The sequence below is a fragment of the Mirounga leonina genome, unplaced genomic scaffold (assembly GCF_011800145.1).
Source record: "Mirounga leonina isolate KUSES-001 unplaced genomic scaffold, KU_Mleo_1.0 Mir_224, whole genome shotgun sequence".
In the NCBI taxonomy this organism is placed as follows: Eukaryota; Metazoa; Chordata; class Mammalia; order Carnivora; family Phocidae; genus Mirounga; species Mirounga leonina.
The window spans coordinates 7,582,070-7,602,498 of NW_023270615.1; the positions used below are offsets into that span (position 1 = coordinate 7,582,070).

Below are 20,429 nucleotides of genomic sequence, written 5' to 3' on the forward strand. Positions count from 1 at the left end.
GTAGCACTCAGGAACTAGTAATTAATATCCTAGATTGGGGAATGACAGAGCATGATGAGAAGAAGGCTCTTCATGAAGGACCTGGGTATTTGAGATTCAGTAGGGGTTCGCAGTGTGGGAGAGGGTGGATCATAGGCAAAGAGAAGATTCCCAGGGAGATGGCAAAGTAGGGTCAAAGACACAGGCACAAAACAGTACCAAGTGTTTAGGGACCTGTCTAGAGACAGATCTTCTTACAGTCCAAAAGCTCACAGTGACTCTGGAGACAGTGGGAAAAACTAAGCTCCTACTTGAGCAGCAGAGGAAATGAAGACAATGGTATGTGAGCTTCAGGGAAGCGAACTGTGCCAAGAGATAGCAGGATGCACCGGTGTATGATGTGCCTTTGAGATATTTCTGAGAAAAGGGTGGCTGGTTTGCTTCCAGGGATGAGTTAAGTAGAGTTCTCTGTCTATGTGTCAGAGCTTCCTGTGTTTAGAGCTTCCATCCAAATTTCTGTCTCTGTGATATTAAATATGCATTTAAAATTTGGGGGCATGAAGAGGAAAAATATACGTATTCCTATTTGATTAGGCTTGAAACTTGCACACAAGTAGAAAGCCAGTTTCTGCCAGAGAGGGGGAAAAATCTCCAAAGATCTCTCTTTCTTCTTTAAAGATTTATTTATTTATTTGAGAGAGAGAGAGAGAGAGAGAGAGAGTGAGAGAGAGAGCGTGCGTGCACATGTGTGTGCGGGGGAGGGCAGAGGGAGAGAATCTCAAGCAGACTCCCCACTGAGCTTAGAGGTGGATGTGGGGCTGGATCTCATGACCCATGAGATCATGATCTGAGCCAAAATCACTAGTTGGACGCTTAACCAACTGAGCCACCAGGCCCCTTCCAAAGATGTCTTAACTATACCTCGGAATATATGCATTTGTGGTTGCAAGTTCAAAGTAGACTTTGACTTCTTGACTGTATTCATGGGCAAAGAATCTGCAGTAATCCAGTTTCTCATTAGAATGAGCTGCCAGACAATGTTGTATTACTGGCAGCAAAGAGGACTGCCCCTGGTCAACAGATGTAATAATTGGGCATTCTCATTAGTGGTATCTGGAGTTTACAGGAGAGAAAACACCACATGAGAAAGAATGTTTCTAACTGTGGGCCCAAAGACTTGCACATTGCTGGGTCTTCATGTCTTTACCCAGGAGCACTGGCAAGCCTTTTGCAAGAGGAAAAAATAAGACCAACCAAACCAAACAGTCTGTGCATGTGTTGTTAAAGAGAAAAAGAATATCCATTTTTACCACAAATTTTTCTGATGAAAAGTGAATTTTCTTCCTCAGCCCTTCCCCTCACAGCTGCTGTGTAATTCTGGAGCCTGAAGTACTTCCACTCTAATAAAAATTTTCATCTTATTTCTGAGCAGCAAATAATAGCAGACCCTAGGCATATGTGAATAGCCTGGCACATTCTCTCTTCCTTCAATTTTAACTGTCCGGATCTGCAAGCAGAGGAGTCCTGTAGGCTCAGCTGCAGAACAAAAGCCAGGGGCTCTTTATTTGCGACTGATTGGCTTGGTAAATGGATTTGTCACAGAAATCCTCTCTGAAAGGAAATGACCCAAGTCTTTGGGCTTTTATGTATCTATTTTATGCTGCTAAGAATTGGGTTTGACTCTAGTTTTTAAAGAAAGAGCCTTGATAGTTCATTCATTCAGTCATTTATATATTTATGAACATGTATTGAGTATCTGCTATGTGCGAACCACCGTGCCAGGCACAGGGATACTAGGAACAGTGAGACTTGGCTTTAGAACTTTCTTTCTAGTGGGAGAATTAGATAAGTAAGCAACTTTTCCCATTATCTCGAGGTACAAGGGGTATTTAAGTCTACCTGGGGAAGCTCCCCAGACAAGGAAAATTGTGATCTGACTCCTTGAAGAAGGAGGCATTTGTCTTCCAGATGAAGAGTGGGTTGGGGTCTGCGGAGCTGAGAAAGGTACATAGGACGCAGCAATAGCAACTGCAAAATCCTAGGAACTCTGCGGGCTTTGGGAAGCTGGACAGAATTTGCATTGGGTGTGGTGGGTTGGGACAGATGGAACTAGCAATTGAACATGGAGATCCAGGAGAGGCCACACGGTGACAGACTCAATACACAAACACAAGGAAAATCCCTGGGATTTCTTTAAGGGTCTGGATCTGGGTGTTTATTCTCTTTGTCCCCATGCTTTATCTGTAGAATGGGATAATGGTTGTGCTTACTTCACAGCATTGTTGTAAATATAAAGTGAGGTAACATGTGTCAAGGTCTTAGCCTGATTACTGGCAATTTTTTGTTCCCCATAAATTGCAGTGATTACATTGACAGCAGTGATAATAGCTGTTCTTGTTGCCTATGCCGATTATAATATTTCTGCAGTCTTTTCCATCTGGGCCTGGGAACAACTATGGGGAATCTGAAAAAGAACCCCGGTGAGTCTATTATCATCCCACTGGGGGTGGAATGGTAAGATACTGATTGGAGGAAGTGAGCGAGTTCTGGGTTCCCAGAGCTGAGAATGAACAAAACCTTGATCAGGACAGTGAGGTTGAAGACGCACATCTGATTAACATACAGGTCTCCCAACTCTCCACCCTAAACTAGGCTCCGCTGCACTTGACACTTCTCCAACGGTGCCCTCTAGTGGCCCATAGGAAAAGAACGTTTCCTATCTGTAGGATCAGGACTGAATACAGTAGTCCCCCCTTATCCAAGGTTTTGCTTTCTGCCTTTTCAGTTACCCAAGGTCAACTGCGTCCAGAAGTGGACCATCCTTCTGACAAAATGCTACAGCACAGTGCCTACGTCATTCACCTCACATCATCTCATCACCTATGCATTTTATCATTTTGCATCATCACAAGAAGGTTGGGTACTGTATAGTAACATATTTTGAGAGAGACCACGTTCACATAACTTCCGTTACAGTATATTGTCAGAATTGTCCCAATTTATTATTAGTGATTGTTGTTAATCTCTTACCATGCCTAATTTATAAATTAAACTTTATCACAAGTATGTGTGTATAGGAAAAAACAATATATATAGGGTTTGGTACTCTGCATGGTTTCAGGCATCCACTAGGGGTCTTGGAACACATCTTGTGTAGATAAGGGGGGGGAGCTACTATAAATTATATGCAGACCATGGAATACTATGCAGCCATTTAAAAAGAATTAATTAGAGCAGTCCCAGTCAACTTGGAGGAATTCCATGAAGGTTTGAGGGAGAAAAGCAGAATGCAGAAAAGCATAGTTGATGTGAACTTCCTCTTGTAAAACAATAATCAAAAAACTTGTCTCTGTATGTGAGATGTGTATGAATAAGTACTTATATAGGATTAAATAGAATTATGTGAGCATAAATAATATATGAAAGGATATAGACTAGCTTCTGAAAAGTGAATTCTCTTGGGGTGGGAGTAAGAGCTGATGTATATAGAGGGAAGATAAGAGATTGCAAAAGTCAAACAAACAAAGGTCCACATTTATGCATTCATGTAAAATTATGTTTAAATACATATATTCATAAATAAAAGTTCGTTTGCAAGTAAAATAGTCCAGATGATGGAATTAATGAAAAAGAATGTTCCATAAAAGTGAAATAGTATGGAAGATAATTTACTCATCTATTTATAATTTCTGATTTGTGACTTTTTTCTTTCTTGCAAAAGCCTAAAATGGCTACTGTTTTAAATTATGGTGTTACAGAAGTTCAGTGTGTATGGAAGGATCTGTTGAGCTATTTCTAAACTCCTCCTAGTGTAAGTTTGTTTTCTGAAATGCTCAGCTTTGGTTTCTTACCACAAAATGTATGAAAAAGTCTCAAGTCTGACCCTGGTACTGTGTTTTCTTCCACTTAGCAGCCTTTATATGTGATAAAACTATGTTTGTGATTGTTTGCTTGTCTTGTAGTGACTTATTCTTCACTTTCATGTGAACGGCAATAAAAATCTATTTGAAGATGCTGATCGAAATCTATAATAGCAATATGATAGACACCAGACTTGGATCTCAGTTTTATCACTCACTATGTATGTGAACTTAGACAAGCTATTCTATTTCTGCCCTTCAGCTTCTTTATTTGCAAAACGGGGACAAAAGTAGGACATAAGCTATAGGTTTGTTTTGAGGATTGAATGAGATAATTAAGGTAAAGTGTTTAGCGATCCTCCTGGTACATGGTATTCATTTATTCGTTCATTTATTTGTTTGTTCATTCAGGAACTACTTCCTGAATGCCTCTATGTGCCAGGCTCTGTGCTGGGCACTGGGAATGGGAAGCGGCAGATCTACATAGCCTACACATTAGCAGACGAGACAGACGAATCTAATGGCCACACAGTGAATAACTGAAAACTGTGATACAGGTTGAGAAGAAACAGTGCAGGGAGCGATGAGAGTGTTTGAGCTGGCTAGGGAGCCAGGGGAGGTTTTTCTGAGTAAGCAATGTGTAGGTTGAGAAATTAAGGATGAATTAATAGTCATTAGTTGACGGGGCATCTGGGTGGCTCAGTCGATTAAGCGTCTGCCTTGGGCTCAGATCATGATCCCAGGGTCCCGGGATTGAGTCCCTCATCGGGCTCCCTGCTCAGCAGGGAGTCTGCTTCTCCCTCTGCCTCTCCCCTGGCCTGTGCGCTCTCTCTCGCTCTCTCTCAAATAAATAAATAAATAAATAAATAAATAAATAAATAAATAAATAAAATCTTTTCAAAAATAGTCATTAGTTGAAATTGAGCATGCAGAATATTCTAGGCAAAGGGAAGAGCCTTTACAATGCCTGTGGCAATGGGGAGAAGGATGTGTTCTAAGAGTGGCTTTTTAATAAATGTCTGTCACCATTTATTTCACCAAGCTCGCTCCTCATTTTCTCATGATACCTATTTTATGGGGACTGTGAAAGTAAATAATAGCCACTTTGTAGTGTTGTGTGGATTACATGAGAGAATGCGTTTGATGCATACTACTAAATACATAGTAGATATACCATAAACGCTCCCCCCCTCCAATATCTAGGCTTTGGTGCTGAGATGGCAAGTGTAAATTAATTCTTATTAACTATAAATGTAAATTAATGATTTCACACACACGTGTGCACCCACCCACACACACACCAGCCATTGTGTGGACATCTCGTGTTACCCCTGGAGACCTGGTTTTGTTCGTGAAAGGTGAAGTTTTAACCCAGTGAAATCTGTGCCTTCCATTTTTGAGTCTTCGTTTTAAAGTTTTTGTGTTATTAGTTTCCCTAGCCAAAGCTCCAGAAGTTGGCAGTATGGGGAAAAGAAAAGTGGTATAACCTCTACCCGAATCCTCCAGACTTCAGGCAATAATCATTTCTGTTCTGGGTATTGATGAGGCACTCATTTCAGCTTGCTACAATTTGATGTGTGCCAACTATGTGTTAGGCATTATATTAGTTTCTGGGTAATAAAATGTTATTAAAACAGAATCCTTATTCAGAAGAGGAGAGATTCATATAATAACAACTATTATTTTTTAGGATTCTTTTTTGGAGGGCGGTAAACCAACCGTGGATTCTCAGTTGAAAACAGTGCAGCCTGAAGAAATCTCCAATCCTGCCAAAAACTCTTCTAGTGCATTTTCCCTCTAATGCTGGTTTCTGTTCTCCTCCAGTGGCTTTAGGGATCACACAGGAAAATCTCCACCATTTTCGCACTAAGAGAACCAAACACTCCTGCCACTGTGCTTGTCTGAATATCTAATCTCCCTGAGGCTGCTCTATTTCTCTTTATTCATTTCTACTCTCAGGTCTTGAATGAATGTATCTTTTTGGTGGAACTTAGGTCACATGTATAGCCCCAGCTGAAACAGATTCTTACAAGTGAAGTGTCAGCTTTCTACTCTCTACTGTACAGGAAAACATGGTAAAAGGGATGGGGATTAGGAATTGATGAGTGAATTTGTAATACCTTCCACAGTCCACCTCTTTAGCTGGGTCTACAAAGACTCATCATTAAATTTCAAAACAACAATGACAACAAAAACATTTTCCTGCAAAACAAAATGTAATGATTCCATACCCTCTTCCCAAAGGGGAGAGTCAAAGTCTCACCAGTTACTGCAAATATCTTTTTTTTTTTTTTAAAGTTTTTTATTGATTTATTTGACAGAGAGAGACACAGCGAGAGAGGGAACACAAGCATGGGGAGTGGGAGAGGGAGAAGCAGGCTTCCCGCGGAGCAGGGAGCCCGATGTGGGACTCGATCCCAGGACCCTGGGATCATGACCTGAGCCGAAGGCAGACACTTAACGACTGAGCCACCCAGGCGCCCAAGATTAATATTTTTTTTTAAAGATTTTATTTATTTATTTGACAGAGAGAGACACAGCAAGAGAGGGAACACAAGCAGGGGGAATGGGAGAGGGAGAAGCAGGCTTCCCGCGGAGCAGGGAGCCCGATGCGGGGCTCGATCCCAGGACCCTGGGACCATGACCTGAGCCGAAGGCAGACGCTTAACGACTGAGCCACCCAGGCGCCCCTACTGCAAATATCTTGATGCACTTTTATCCTTTAGTTTAGGGTTTGGCAAACTACAGTTTCCAGGTTAAATCCAGTCCATCACTCATTTTTGTTGTAAATAAAGTTTTGTTGTTGTTTGTTTTTTTAGAAGATTTTATAAGTAATCCCTACACCCAATGTGGGGCTCAAACTCAGAACCCTGAGATCAAGAATCACGCACTCCACGGACTGAGCAAGCCAGGCGCCCCTGTTATAAATAAAGTTTTATTGGAACATAGCCTACTCATTTGTTGATGGATTGTCTATGGCTGCTTTTTTGCCCCAATGGCAGAGTTGAGTAATTGCTATAGATACAATATGACCCACAAAGTCTGAAATATTCACTAAAATATCCGCTAAAATTGGACCCTTCACAGTAAAATTTTGCCGATCCCTATTCTAGCTAGTTTTAACCCTGTCTTGCTATCCCATAACTAAATTTACATTAATCACCATGAATGCACCATGTATGAAATAGTAGGAGAAAGGGATTTCTCTTAAGAAGGAAAGGATAGGGGCGCGTGGGTGGCTCAGTGGGTTAAGTGACTGCCTTTGGCTCAGGTCATGATCCTAGAGTCCCAGGATCGAGTTCTGCATCGGGCTCCCTGCTCAGCAGGGAGTCTGCTTCTCCTTCTGACCTTCCCCCCTCTCATGTGCTCTCTCTCTCTCATTCTCTCTCTCAAATAAATAAATAAAATCTTTAAAAAAAAAAAGGATAGTATATTTGAGCAAGGAAGAAACTGTGAGTATATGCTATGATCATCATTTCTACAACACATTTTAACAATTTCCTTTTCTCACTCCTCATTCTACATTCCTTTTATCCTCAGTGAGCATATAACCTGTACTTCTAGTTCTTATGGGTCTGAGCCTCAGTGGACCTGTCTTTATGCGGTTGCTAGAGTTGTTCACTATTACTATTGGACATGGCGGTACTAGGAGAGGATCCAGAGGAATCATTTCAGACATGTAGCTTCTCTGCTTATGTTATGGAGTAGCAATCTCTTTTCCTTTTGATTATTAGACTCCATCACCTCAACCAACAAAGTATTCCCCCAGCCCTTTCACCAACACATTCAGTGGACCGAGGGGCTCAGAACGATCAGGTAGGATTCTTACTTTCTAGATCAATCATTTTGTCACCTAAAGTTGTTCTTTCACCCTTAGGTGCTAAGATCTCTAAACAAGCTGAGCCCAAAGACACCAGAATGGAAAACAAACATTGTGTCAGGAGTTTATCATGGGTAACACTGACAAGTGCCATTCCAAATTCTACCCCTTTGGTCCCTGTTATGGGCTGAATTGTGACTTCCTCAAAAATTTGTACATTGAGTCATAGTCCCCAATCCCTGAGATTGTGACTGTATTTAGGAATAGGATCTTTATAGAGGAAATCAAGTTAAAATGAGGTCATTAAGTTGGGTCATAGTCCAAACTGACTGGTGTCCTTATAAAAAGAGGAAATTCAGACACAGACACATATAGAAAAAAGATGAAATGAGGGCACAGGGAGAAGAGCGTCTACAAGCCAATGAGAGAAATCTGGAGCAGATCCTTTCCTCATGGGTCTGAGTAGGGACCAACCCTATTGACACCTTGGTCTCAGACTTCAAGCCTCCAAAACTGTGAAAAAATAAATTTTGGTTGCTTAAGCCACCCAATCTGTGGTACTTTATGATGGCAGCCTAAGAAAATGAATATAATCCGGGGCTCTTATATTTTGGCTATGGGAGAAACAGCACAATATATTACTTACTCGTTTAGAGCAAACTGTAGAAGAGCAGTCCAAACTCCCAGCTAATGTTATGACTCTTCAATTGGCAGTTCCACTATTCAATAGAGTCAACTGCTTTTGAGTGACGGAGAACATCACAAGATCAGTGCCTCCTGTAACTGGTCCCCATTGTTTTATTTCTTTTGCTCTAAAATTGAGTTCATTAGTCAGAAGTGGTATTTTTTTTTTAGTCTACTTTAATGGAGAGTCCCAGAGTCGTGATGTTGGCATAAGAATGGCTGGCATGGAATATATGTTAAGAAAAAAAAAAAAGAAGAAGAAGTTAGCAGGAGGGGAAGAATGAAGCGGGGGAAATTGGAGGGGTAGACGAACCATGAGAGACGATGGACTCTGAAAAACAAACTGAGGGTTCTAGAGGGGAGGGGGGTGGGAGGATGGGTTAGCCTGGTAATGGGTATTGAGGAGGGCACGTTCTGCATGGAGCAGTGGGTGTTATGCACAAACAATGAATCATGGAACACTACATCTAAAACTGATGATGTAATGTAGGGGATTAACATAAGAATAAAAAAAAAAGAATGGCTGGCATGGAAGGCAAATCCATATTCAGAATAAATGTCTAGTCTAGAAAAGACAAATTCGTTTCTCCACTCCACCAAGTGGCTGGCTGATCTCCCAGAGGTGTGGTGCTAGCCGTTGGTTTCTGTGGCTGGAAGTTTGAACAGTCATCAATGGTATTAGCCAGATAGACCCTTGATGCCATTATACTAGTGTATAACTTTATTCCTGCCACTATTGTTACTTGATAGATGAGCCCATTGAGAAGGATCTGGATAAAGACGTCAATTGACATACACAGAATAAGTCATGTTGTCTACATGATTACTGTTAAACACGCTAAGAAGGCCACTTTGGATGGGTATTAAATACAAATGTATTAATACTTGGTTTATTCTGAAAAGATCACACATATACTTCTTTCCAGATATCTTGTCATAAACCCAAGCCCACAACCATATGGACAAAGCCAATGGCCTCTACCTTCTGTTAATTATTGTACATCTGAGTCTTCAGTCATTTCTCCTCTATACATTTTCCTTCTGCCCTTCTTTGACCGCTAACTAAGGCTGTACTTACGCGGTAGCCCATTTACAGCTGATGCCAGGGTGCTGAACGAGCCTATTTGTAAGTCCAGCTGATACTTTCCCCCCCACTTTAATCAACATCTAAAAGGCAACTTCCCATTAGTTCACATGTGTGGCAGGACAACAGGAGTAGGCATATTGGGAATGTGTATATAAAAATACATGCTCGTGCAACTGACTCATGCTCTCGGGATCTACCCGAGCCTGATATTAAATATAAAACTTCATTGATGATGAGGTGCTGCTGGGCACACTCAAGTTTACGGCTTGGTGGGTCAGTAACCTCCGTTTATCACATGTATTTCAGATCTTTATGGTTACTTTGTATCCCATTGTCCATCTTCTCAGGACCTAGGACCAAGTCAGAAACAATTTTTTAGAAGGAAAATAGTGATTTGCTAAAAAGTGTGTATTTCCCACATTCCAGATTGCTTACACTGTGATCATCCTTTTTAGACTCTCCACTGTTGCCACATAACATCCTGATTTGTGACAGATATTTTCAACACTTTGAGTTTGTTGGTTCATAAGGGCCGATTGGCAGAATCCCTTGCCCTGCGACTAGTTGGCCGAGAGTCTTCTTTTGCTCTGCCCCGTTACTCAAAGCTGCCCCGTACAAGTTACTCAATGAGGGAGTAGGAGCAACATACCAAAATGTAGTATGTGTTATCACCAACTGTCTCAAAGCATTAGTCCCTCCAGAACTTTCCTGAAGTGGCAGATATCTGAGTATTTATGAAATTTACCTCTAATGTTCTAAAATGCATGGCATCTAGTGTACCTGGCCCTCTCTGTCTGTAAGTTACTGTCATCATGTCGTTCAAGTAGTGGGTCAGCGTGGTGTCCCATGGAATGGTGACACAAAGTCTCTGCAGAATAAATAATGGCACAGAACCAGAGGTCAGATAGAGCCCTGTGGCAAAAGAATGTAGGCAATCCGCTGACCCCACTAGGGGAAAAAAACCTGCTGCTGGGGTTTCATAATGGAAGAGAAGCAAAGCATTCTTCAGATGAATAGTTGCAGATCATATGCCAAGTGGTGGGTTGACCTGCTCCAGTAAATTGTCTCAACTGGAAACAGCAGCAGCCACTGGAATTAACATCTGATTAAGTTTATGATAAGTCACCTGTTATTCACCGAGAAACAGCTGTGTTTTACAGAAGTCAAACAGGCAAGTTAAACAGAGATGTAACAGTATTACCATCTTGCTCATGGGTTCTCTCATATATGTAGTATTTTTTAAGCTATTATTTTGGGGGGCACCTGGGTGGCTCAGTTGTTAAGCGTCTGCCTTCAGCTCAGGTCATGATCTCAGGGTCCTGAGATCGAGCCCCGCATTGGGCTCCCTGCTCCGCAGGAAGCCTGCTTCTCCCTCTCCCGCTCCCCCGGCTTGTGTTCCCTCTCTCACTTTGTCTCTCTCTGTCAAATAAAAAAAAACCTATTATTTTGGAAGTTGTCTTAGCTCAGGCTGCTCTGATATAATACCATGGACTAGATGGCTTAAACAACAATTTTTTTTCTCACAGTTCTGGAGGCTGGGAAGTCTAGGATCAAGATGTTGACAGATTTGGTTCTTAGGGAAGGCCCTCTTCCCAGCTTGCAGATAGATGGTGGCCATCTTGCTTTGTGCTCATATGACCTCTTTGTTGTTTATGTTCATGGGAAGAGAGAGATCAAGCTCTCTTGTATCTTTTCATCTTCTTCTAATGGCACTAATCCTATGATGAGGGCACTGCCCTCATGGGCCCCACCTCCAAATACATCATATTGGAGGTTTGGGCTTCAACATATGAATTTTGGGGGGTACACAGACATTCAGTTCATGACAGAAGTCTTCACTCAATGGTCATGAAGCCAATGGGGGATGGTTTATGTTAATTTCCAGGTATCTTCATTTCGATCATAAACTCAGGGTGCATGGAAATGACCACAGAGTGGATTTAAAGATCCTCTGAGCCCTCTGTGATAGTCAATACAAAGGTAGTTTATCAGCTGATTCACGTAGGCTCCCACTGTGGCAGGTAGATGGCAATGGTGTTCAGGGCCGCCAGAGATTAGTATTAGCTTCATTGAATCTCCAAGTGGTATCAATATGTCCCTTTCCCCTGATAAATAGCCACAGTGAAGGTACCTTTGAGGGACCTTCTTTAAGAGGATCAACCTCCTCTTGATTCAAGGGGCCTTGGGGCTGCAAACTGACTCAAGTCTGAAATTGGTTCACAGAACATTAACTGTCCATTGCCAGATCTAGAGTTTTCTGTTATACAGATCATGACAGTGAGTGCGCTGCCAGTTTTCATCTAAGGGACTTCAAGATTTATAAGCCACTGTAGAGATTTTTGCAAGTCAAATCATTCTCATTACCACTTATTTCTTGCTATCATCACAGTAACTACTCCTACTTTGCTTCTTATAGTTAAATGATGTTACTTGGCCTCTGTTGCTTCAGGATTTTATCTTTCCCATTGAAATTAGGAAATTTATCTCAGCAGCTATGTCTTCCATCTTCATTTCTGGCCTAGAGAAGACAGAAACTAGGACACTTTGAAAAACCCTGCTACTTTCTTCATTGATGTCAGTGGGTTACACCCAATATATCCATTTTAATCTTCCTATATCCTCAGTCTTTAGATTCCTTCAGGTACATTTCACCAAGGAATTTCTGGGATCTCAATTTTCATTAGCAGAGGCCCCATTAGGCTGAGTTTTATGAATTAGTTGGGCAATCAGAGTTACTGCCAACTACCCAAACCGGCATAGTGAATCCAGAATCTGCTAAGTGCATCTATATAAAAAAGATCAGCCTGATCTTAAATTGGTTTTTTCCCCCTCAACTCTGTTTATTACTGTCAGAATCCATCCTCACCCATCTCCTTTAGGATTATGTTGGTATAAATTTATACCTTGAAATTTTATTGCTGTGTAATTTTATTGCTGAGTCTGAAATGGGCCTCCTGAAACATGCTGGAATCTGACTTTTTTATAGGATTGGAGGTAATAAAGAGAGGACAGGTAAGGAGTAAAGAGAACTGACAACTCCTTTTAAAGAAATATGGCAAGGTCATTCTCTTACACCATACGCAAAGATAAAAAATGGTTGAAAGACCTCAATGTGAGACAGGAATCCATTAAAATCCTAGAGGAGAACATAGGCAATAACCTCTTCAACATCGGCCACAGCAACTTCTTTCAAGACACGTCCCCAAAGGCAAGGGAAACAAAAGCAAAAATGAACTTTTGGGACTTAAGATAAAAAACTTCTGCAGAGTAAAGGAAACAGTCAACAAAACAAAGAGGCAACCCACGGAATGGGAGAAGATTTTTGCAAATGATACTACAAAACGCTGATATCCAAGATCTATAAAGAACTTCTCAAACTCAACACCCAAAAAACAATCAAGTCAATAATTGTGCAGAAGAAATGAACAGAAACTTCTCAAAAGAAGACATACAAATGGCTAACAGACACATGAAAAAATGTTCATCATCATTAGCCATCAAGGAAATTCAAATCAAAACCACATTGAGATACCACCGTACACCAGTTAGAATGGCAAAAATTGACAAGACAAGAAACAACAAATGTTGGAGAGGTTGTGGAGAAAGGGGAACCCTCTTACACTGTTGGTGGGAATGCAAGTTGGTATAGCCACTTTGGAAAACAGTGTGGAGGTGCCTCAAAAAATTAAAAATAGAGCTGTCCTATGACCCAGCAATTGCACTACTGGGTATTTACCCCAAAGACACAGATGTAGTGAAAAGAAGGGCCATATGCACCCCAATGTTCATAGCAGCAATGTCCACAATAGCCAAACTGTGGAAAGAGCTGAGATGCCCTTCAACAGACAAATGGATAAAGAAGATGTGGTCCATATATACAATGGAATATTACTCAGCCATCAGAAAGGATGAATACCCAACTTTCACATCAGCATGGATGGAACTGGAGGAGATTATGCTAAGTGAAATAAGTCAAGCAGAGAAAGTCAATTATCATATGGTTTCACTAATTTGTGGAACATAAGGAATAGCATGGAGGACATTAGGAGAAGGAAGGGGAAAAGGAAGGGGGGGGAATTGGAGGGGGAGACAAACCATGAGAGACTATGGATTCCGAGAAACAATCTGAGGGTTTTAGAGGGGAGAGGGGTGGGGGGATGGGTTAGCCCAGTGATGGGGATTAAGGAGGACACATGTTGCATGGAGCACTGGGTGTTATACGCAAACAATGAATCATGGAACACTACATCAAAAACTAATGATGTACTGTATAGTGACTAACATAACATAAAAAAAAAAAAGAAACATGGCAAGGTCTTCAAGTAGAACAGCAAGAGTCTTATCAGACAGGGTAGCAAAGGCTACTTTTGCTAATAAGGGAGGTTCAGTGGGATTTGAGAGGATGGGTAACTTGAAATCTTCAAATTCCACAAATTTCTCTATTCCTATTCTTGAGGTTCCACTTTTTACAAAATAGTGCTCCAATTCTCATATAAGACTCTAAGATGAGGCTGAAATTGAACTTACAGTGTATTTTAACAATCCATAGGATCAGACCCTGCAAGTTCTGTTTAGCTCTATCTGCCCAGCAGCAGCAAGAGATAATGTCCACATTAGGCAAGTCATGGTTCTCGGACTGCGACTTTGGCCAATAATTTAAAATCTCAAACTTACTATTTTCTTTATTAAAGCTCTCCAGCACAGTTTGAAATAGGTATTTCACATCCCACATAACCATTGCATGCCCCATGTTGATCGGCATAGCTTTTCATAGCAGTATCTTCGTCTGCCAAAGCCTGCTAGGAGCCCCTTTCCTTCAAGATGCCCATAGTGATAAGTTGACACTGAATTTCATGGAAACCCATTAGACAGTTAGTGCCCCAACCTCTAATGCTCACCAGCATTAACCGACTTTACACCTAAACAGAATAGATAACTGTTATGGACTAAATGTTTGTGTTACGCCCCCACCCCCATTCATATGTTGAAGCCCTAATCCCAGTGTGGATGATATTTGGGGGGGGGGTGGTCTTTGGTATGTAATTAGGTTTACATGAGGTCATGAAGGTGGAGTCCCCATGACGGGATTAGTGTTTTTATAAGAAGAGGAAGAGAGACCAGAGCTCTTTGTCTTTGCCATGTGAGGACACAGCGAGAAGGAAGCCATCTGCAAGGCAGGAAGAGGGCCCTTACCAAGGAACCAAATCACCTGGCACCTTGATCTTGGACTTCCCAGCTTCTAGAGTGTGAGAAAATAAATTTCTGTTGTTTAAACACCCTGTCTCAAAAGCAAAAAAAACCCAAAAACCCCCCCAAAAAACCCCCACCCTGAGTTTGGTATTTTGTTATGGCAGCCTGAGCAGACTTATATAATAACTAACATTAAGTGACCATTTTCTTAAAGGGTCCATTCATGGCAAGTATTTCTGGTGCAAATTTCCATATGGGCCAGTATTATTAGTTGCAGACAACAGAATCTACTCTAAGTAGTTTAAACATAAAGTGATTAATTTTAGAGCATTAAGTAGCATATCATATTTCCCAAGAGGGCCAGGGAGCTAAGTTTGGATACTACCCAATCATACATGGTTTAGAGAAGCTCTAAACCAGCTTGGAATTGTTTGAATGAACATTTTTCCGTTGCTATTACTTGCCACTTGACATCTATGATGTTAGTGGCCCCAGAGTAGAACCTTAGTTGCAGTTGCCCCTGGAGATCCAAAGGCTTCTTCTTGTGGGCAGATCTGATTTCCCTACCTCCCTTTGGTTGGTTATGCATTACAAGTCTCTAAAAGGTATTTTTACGGGCGCCTAGGTGGCTCAGTTGGTTAAGCGACTGCCTTCGGCTCAGGTCATGATCCTGGAGTCCCGGGATCGAGTCCCGCGTCGGGCTCCCTGCTCAGCGGGGAGTCTGCTTCTCCTTCTGACCCTCCCCCCTCTCATGTGCTCTCTCTATCTCATTCTCTCTCTCAAATAAATAAATAAAATCTTAAAAAAAAAAAAAAGGTATTTTTACAAGAGAATCTGGGTTATGTAGATATTAGCTTTCTAGTACAGGAAGGCGTATATAAAAAGAGCCTGAAGTGGGTGTTGAGTGCATTGATCCATAGTACCTATTGCCAACTTCCATGGAATCTAATGAGAAATACTTGCGAAGACATAAACAAAGATTCTTGGTCTGGTCTTTTGTTATCTGGTCTGAATATTCAAAAAGACCTCTATTTTGGGAATGTAATTCGTGATAATTAGCTGAGTCTCTGTTGGGAAACAACCCGTTATTCTAACTCCAGTTTAGGGGAGACCAAAAAGTATCAACCTTTTATTTTAATGAGCTGCCCATTAGCACTATGTTATTGGACCTGGATGCCTCATTTCCTGACTAGAAGGGTAAGCCATCTTTTGCAAGGATGCTTTCGGGAAAACTGGCCATAGGGGAGGAAAACCAGGTTGAAACTTGAGCTCTTTTTTCCTTTTTCTAAGCATTACTTCCCATCCGGAGTCCAGCCTGTGTACCTTTCTCAGTTCTCTAAGACGTAACTGGATGGCTCAGGGCTTTGTTTCTTTCACAGCAGCAAGGAGCAAGTCAGCACAGGTTGACAGCCCTGTAGCCCACTGTCTCCCTCTCTGGTCCTCCTGGATTTTGTTCTTCCAATGGCACGTCAATTCCTTTTTAACCCTCCTGACAATGAATTGTGTTTAGCGACAAATGCTGTTTTCTCATAATCTTTCATGTTCTGTGAAAAAGCCATTTGTCTTCTCAAATAATAAACCGCAGGGACTCTTGTCTTCCCACATGCCATTTTCTCACATTCTTAGGTCTGAGTGTTGAAAAAGATCTACAGCATTTCTACAAAAATACTATTAAAATGTATCTCTCAGAGCTTCGGTGTCTCTAATAGGAGCAATGTGGCCTTTGGCTAAGGGCAAGAGCTAAGGGGAGACTGGATGTTTTGATGCCCGTAAGACTTTTCTCTTCTTTCTTTCTTTTTTTTTTTTCTGGTAGGAAAAAGAAACATAAAAAAACAAACAAACTACCCATTCAGGAACCTTGTTTAGGCAGTGAGGAGAAACTATGGACCATATTTTAATGAGACATGTATTCTGCCTAGGAGGTAAATGTTTGGACAAAAAACCATGAAGCGGGTGAGAACGGCCAGGATATTGCTTTGTTAAGAAATAGTAATATATTCTTTTCTGGAAGGAAAAGAAATGATCTTTAGAAAGAGGAATCTTAAAAGAGAGGTTTTTGAAAGTACATTAGATTTGAATCCAAATCCTAACTCTTTTACTTATTATCTAAGTAAGTTTGGGCTAGTTATCATCAGCGAAACATTTAGGTTTCCACATCAATATAATGGATATAAATATTAATAGCTATTAAGAGTATTGTGAAGATTAAATATAATATTGTATGGGGCCACCTGGCTGGCTCAGGCAGAGCATCTGACTCTTGATCTCAGAGTTATGAGTTCAAGCCTCACATTGGGGATAGAGTTTACTTAATAAAAAAATGTTTTTAAAAATGTAGTAATGTATAAAATATTTTGGTGCCTGGATATAGCCAGTAGCTATTATTATTATTTTTTTAAAGATTTTATTTATGTATTTGAGACAGAGAGAATGAGAGACAGAGAGCATGAGAGGGAGGAGGGTCAGAGGGAGAAGCAGACTCCCTGCCGAGCAGGGAGCCTGATGCGGGACTCGATCCCGGGACTCCAGGATCATGACCTGAGCCGAAGGCAGTCGCTTACCCAACTGAGCCACCCAGGCGCCCAGCCAGTAGCTATTATTAATATTGGTGATTTTATAACCATCTTGAACAATGTAAGGTCGCATAGGAACTTTCAACTGGAAAGCTTCAAGACCACATAGATGTACACACACACGCACACAAACTTTTTTTAGGTATATATGATTGATCTTTTAGTTTTCTTTATAAATAAAAATAATTAGCAGATATTGAGTCTTTAGATGGCAGATAAAGCTTGTTGTCTACACGATATTTTTTCTTCCATTTTTCCTGACTAAGAAAGTCATAATGTGCCCTGCTAAAAAACTCACCTTCTTGCAGTTAGAAGTGGTTATGTGACACAGTTCTGACCAAGGAAAAGAAAGCAGAAGTTTGCAGGTGATTTCTGGAAAAGTCTTCCTTTCCTAATATTGCTACCCCCTCTTTCTTCTTGTCACTTCCAGTGCTGCTTTTTTTTTTTTTTTAAAGATTTTATTTATTTATTTGAGACAGAGAATGAGAGACAGAGAGCATGAGAGGGAGAAGGGTCAGAGGAAGAAGCAGACTCCCTGCCAAGCAGGGAGCCCGATGCGGGACTCGATCCTGGGACTCCAGGATCATGACCTGAGCCGAAGGCAGTCGCTTAACCAACTGAGCCACCCAGGCGCCCCCAGTGCTGCTTTTTGATTGGAAGGTTGAGATGAGGATAGAGGTAGAGTTTCCATCTTGAGGCAGCAAGGAGACCATAGGATAAGGGCCATTCACCGAGGCTGGCAGAGCAGAGAGAAAGAAAGGAGTAACTCGGGACAGCTGATGATGCTGAAGAGTTGCTTTCTTGGACCACCTCGATGTGAAATTTTTTGAGGAAACAATAAATTTTTATTTGGTAATCTCTGAAGTAGATCTTCTGTTCTATGTGCTGGAATTTATCCCTAACTGGTGATTCTTGCTGTTTGCTGATGGCATGCTAATTGGCTTTTCATGAATTATCTGACTGAACCCTAACGCTAGTGCTATCCTGTGACATACAAGTATTTCCCTCATTTAAAATATTAGGAAAGGGGCACCTGGGTGGCTCAGTTGGTTGAGCGACTGCCTTCGGCTCAGGTCATGATCTCAGGGTCCTGGGATCGAGCCCTGCATCGGGCTCCCTGCTCGGCGGGAAGCCTGCTTCTCTCTCTCCCACTCCCCCTGCTTGTGTTCCCGCTCTCGCTGTGTCTCTCTCTGTCAAATAAATAAATAAAATCTTTAAAAAAAATAAATAAAATATTAGGAAAGCTCAGAACTGTTAACTGACTTGTCTGTGGTCACAGAACCAATACGTGGAACAGCCAAGATTTAAAAAACCAGGGCACTCGGACTTCAGAACCATTGTGTATCTACTCATACCTTCATATCGTTCTACAATGGATTTCAGGCACTTTCAAGAACTACATAAAATAAAAGAAACAAACATCAATAAAACATTAATATTTAAAACCCCCGAAGTGTTGCTGTACAAGAAAGAGGTAAAAACCAAGGAGCAGTGACCAGGGGGAACAGAACACCGGTGGATGGACCATAGAGTCGCTCCAAGGAAGATCCACAAACTTAATGTCTGAGCTTTCTAGTAGCTAAGGGAAGGTAAGATATGTTTTTGTGTGAAAAGAAAAAACAAACCCATTCTTAATGGGAAACAAAGCTTTTCCATAGTAAGTTCTAAAAGCAATTGCTAGCATATGGTTTTAGGTGGGACAGAAATGTGATTAAGAGACCATTTTTTTTTTAAGATTTTTATTTATTTATTTTAGAGAGAGAGAGAAAGACACAGAGAGAGAGACAGAGAGAGAGAGAGTATGAGCAGGGCAGAGGGAGAGGGACAAGCAGACTCCCAGCTGAGCAGGGAGCCCAACACGGGACTTGATCCCAGGACGCAGGGATCATGACCTGAGCCGAGGACAGAAGTGTAATCAACTGAGCCACCTAGGCACCCCAAGAGACCATGTTGTTTTTTTTCCCCAAAGATTTTATCCATTTATTCATGACAGCTAGAGAGAGAGAGAGAGAGAGAGAGAGAGAGAGAGAAGCAAGCTCCCAAGGAGCAGGGAGCCCGATGTGGGACTCGATTCCGGGACCCTGGGATCATGACCTGAGCTGAAGGCGGACGCTTAACCATCTGAGCCACCCAGGCGTCCCCAAGAGACCAGGTTAAGACACAGATTCCTGGAAGCTATTCTTAGAGATTCTGATTCAGTGGGTCTGTAATAGGGCCTGAGAATCTGCATTTATTCCCTGCTTCTAGGTATTACCGATTCTGCTTGTCTGTGGACAGCATTTTGAGTGGCATAGTTATAGGACACAGTTCACAAACTTATATGCCCAGAGTACCAGCCAAGTAATATAAAGGATTGAAGTGGGCATCATGGAAGACAACGGGGAGGGTTTGTTGCTACAGCCAATTAGGAACTGAATGCTTCGTTTTAAAGAGGTAGCTGCTTCTCAACACCAGCCAGTTGTTGCCTTGTGAAAATTCGGGCAAATATTGCTAGACTTTCAACCATTTCAAGAGAAACTCAAATGTTTCAAGATATCCCGAATGTTATCAAGAGAAAGTTACATAAAATGTCTATTTCTGAAAATACTGTTCAAGCCATCTCTCTCTCTCTGTCTCTCTCCCTTTCTTCTTCTCCTTCTTTTTTTAACGTGGGCTCCACGTCCAGTGTGGAGCCCAAAGTGGGGCTTGAACTCACACCCTGAGATCAAGACCTAAGCTGAAATCAGGAGTTGGATGCTTAACCAACGGAGCCAACTGTGTGCCCCTAAATACATCCATCTCTTAATAAATGGGCTGTAGGGGGTGAACATATCTTATTGCTTTTGTTGTAATTTCTCTATATTTTTGTGAGTTTTGTAAAATATTCTTCTGCATGTTAATAATATAGCCATTCATGTTTAAGGAATTCCTCCTGAGATAATGTGAGTTTATGGTTTTATTTATGTCAGTGACTTAAGACCCCTTTCTTTTCCTAATGGAAATTCTTATGTAAGGTGAAGGCAGGCGGCCAGACTGCAAAAACTCACTCCAGTATCTTAAAGCTGGGGTGTTTGCTTCCATTTCCTTGGAGATCAAGGATTAATGGGAAATAATTATAGGGGTCCAAGATCTTACAGATTAAATTCTTCTAGTTTTTGGTCCAGATTCCCTGCAAATATGAGCTAGAAGATTTCACATAATCTTTTCCATAAGGTAATTTTTTTCTTCCAATAAATGGACAGAAGAGAAATCTCTTT

At 41.3% G+C, this 20,429-nt stretch overlaps 1 long non-coding RNA gene across 2 annotated transcripts in view; it reads left to right on the forward strand.

Annotated features, from left to right (window-relative positions):
• LOC118026301 overlaps positions 1–20,429 on the forward strand; it is a 94,838-nt gene that overhangs the window by 39,485 nt on the left and 34,924 nt on the right. The window contains exon 6 of one of the 2 annotated variants that reach the window (XR_004683521.1): positions 2,765–4,575. The exons of the other annotated variant lie outside the window; for it this stretch is intronic. This is a non-coding gene — a long non-coding RNA (uncharacterized LOC118026301). Of the gene's footprint in view, positions 1–2,764; positions 4,576–20,429 lie in introns of those variants that run through there. 2 annotated transcript variants of the gene reach the window in all.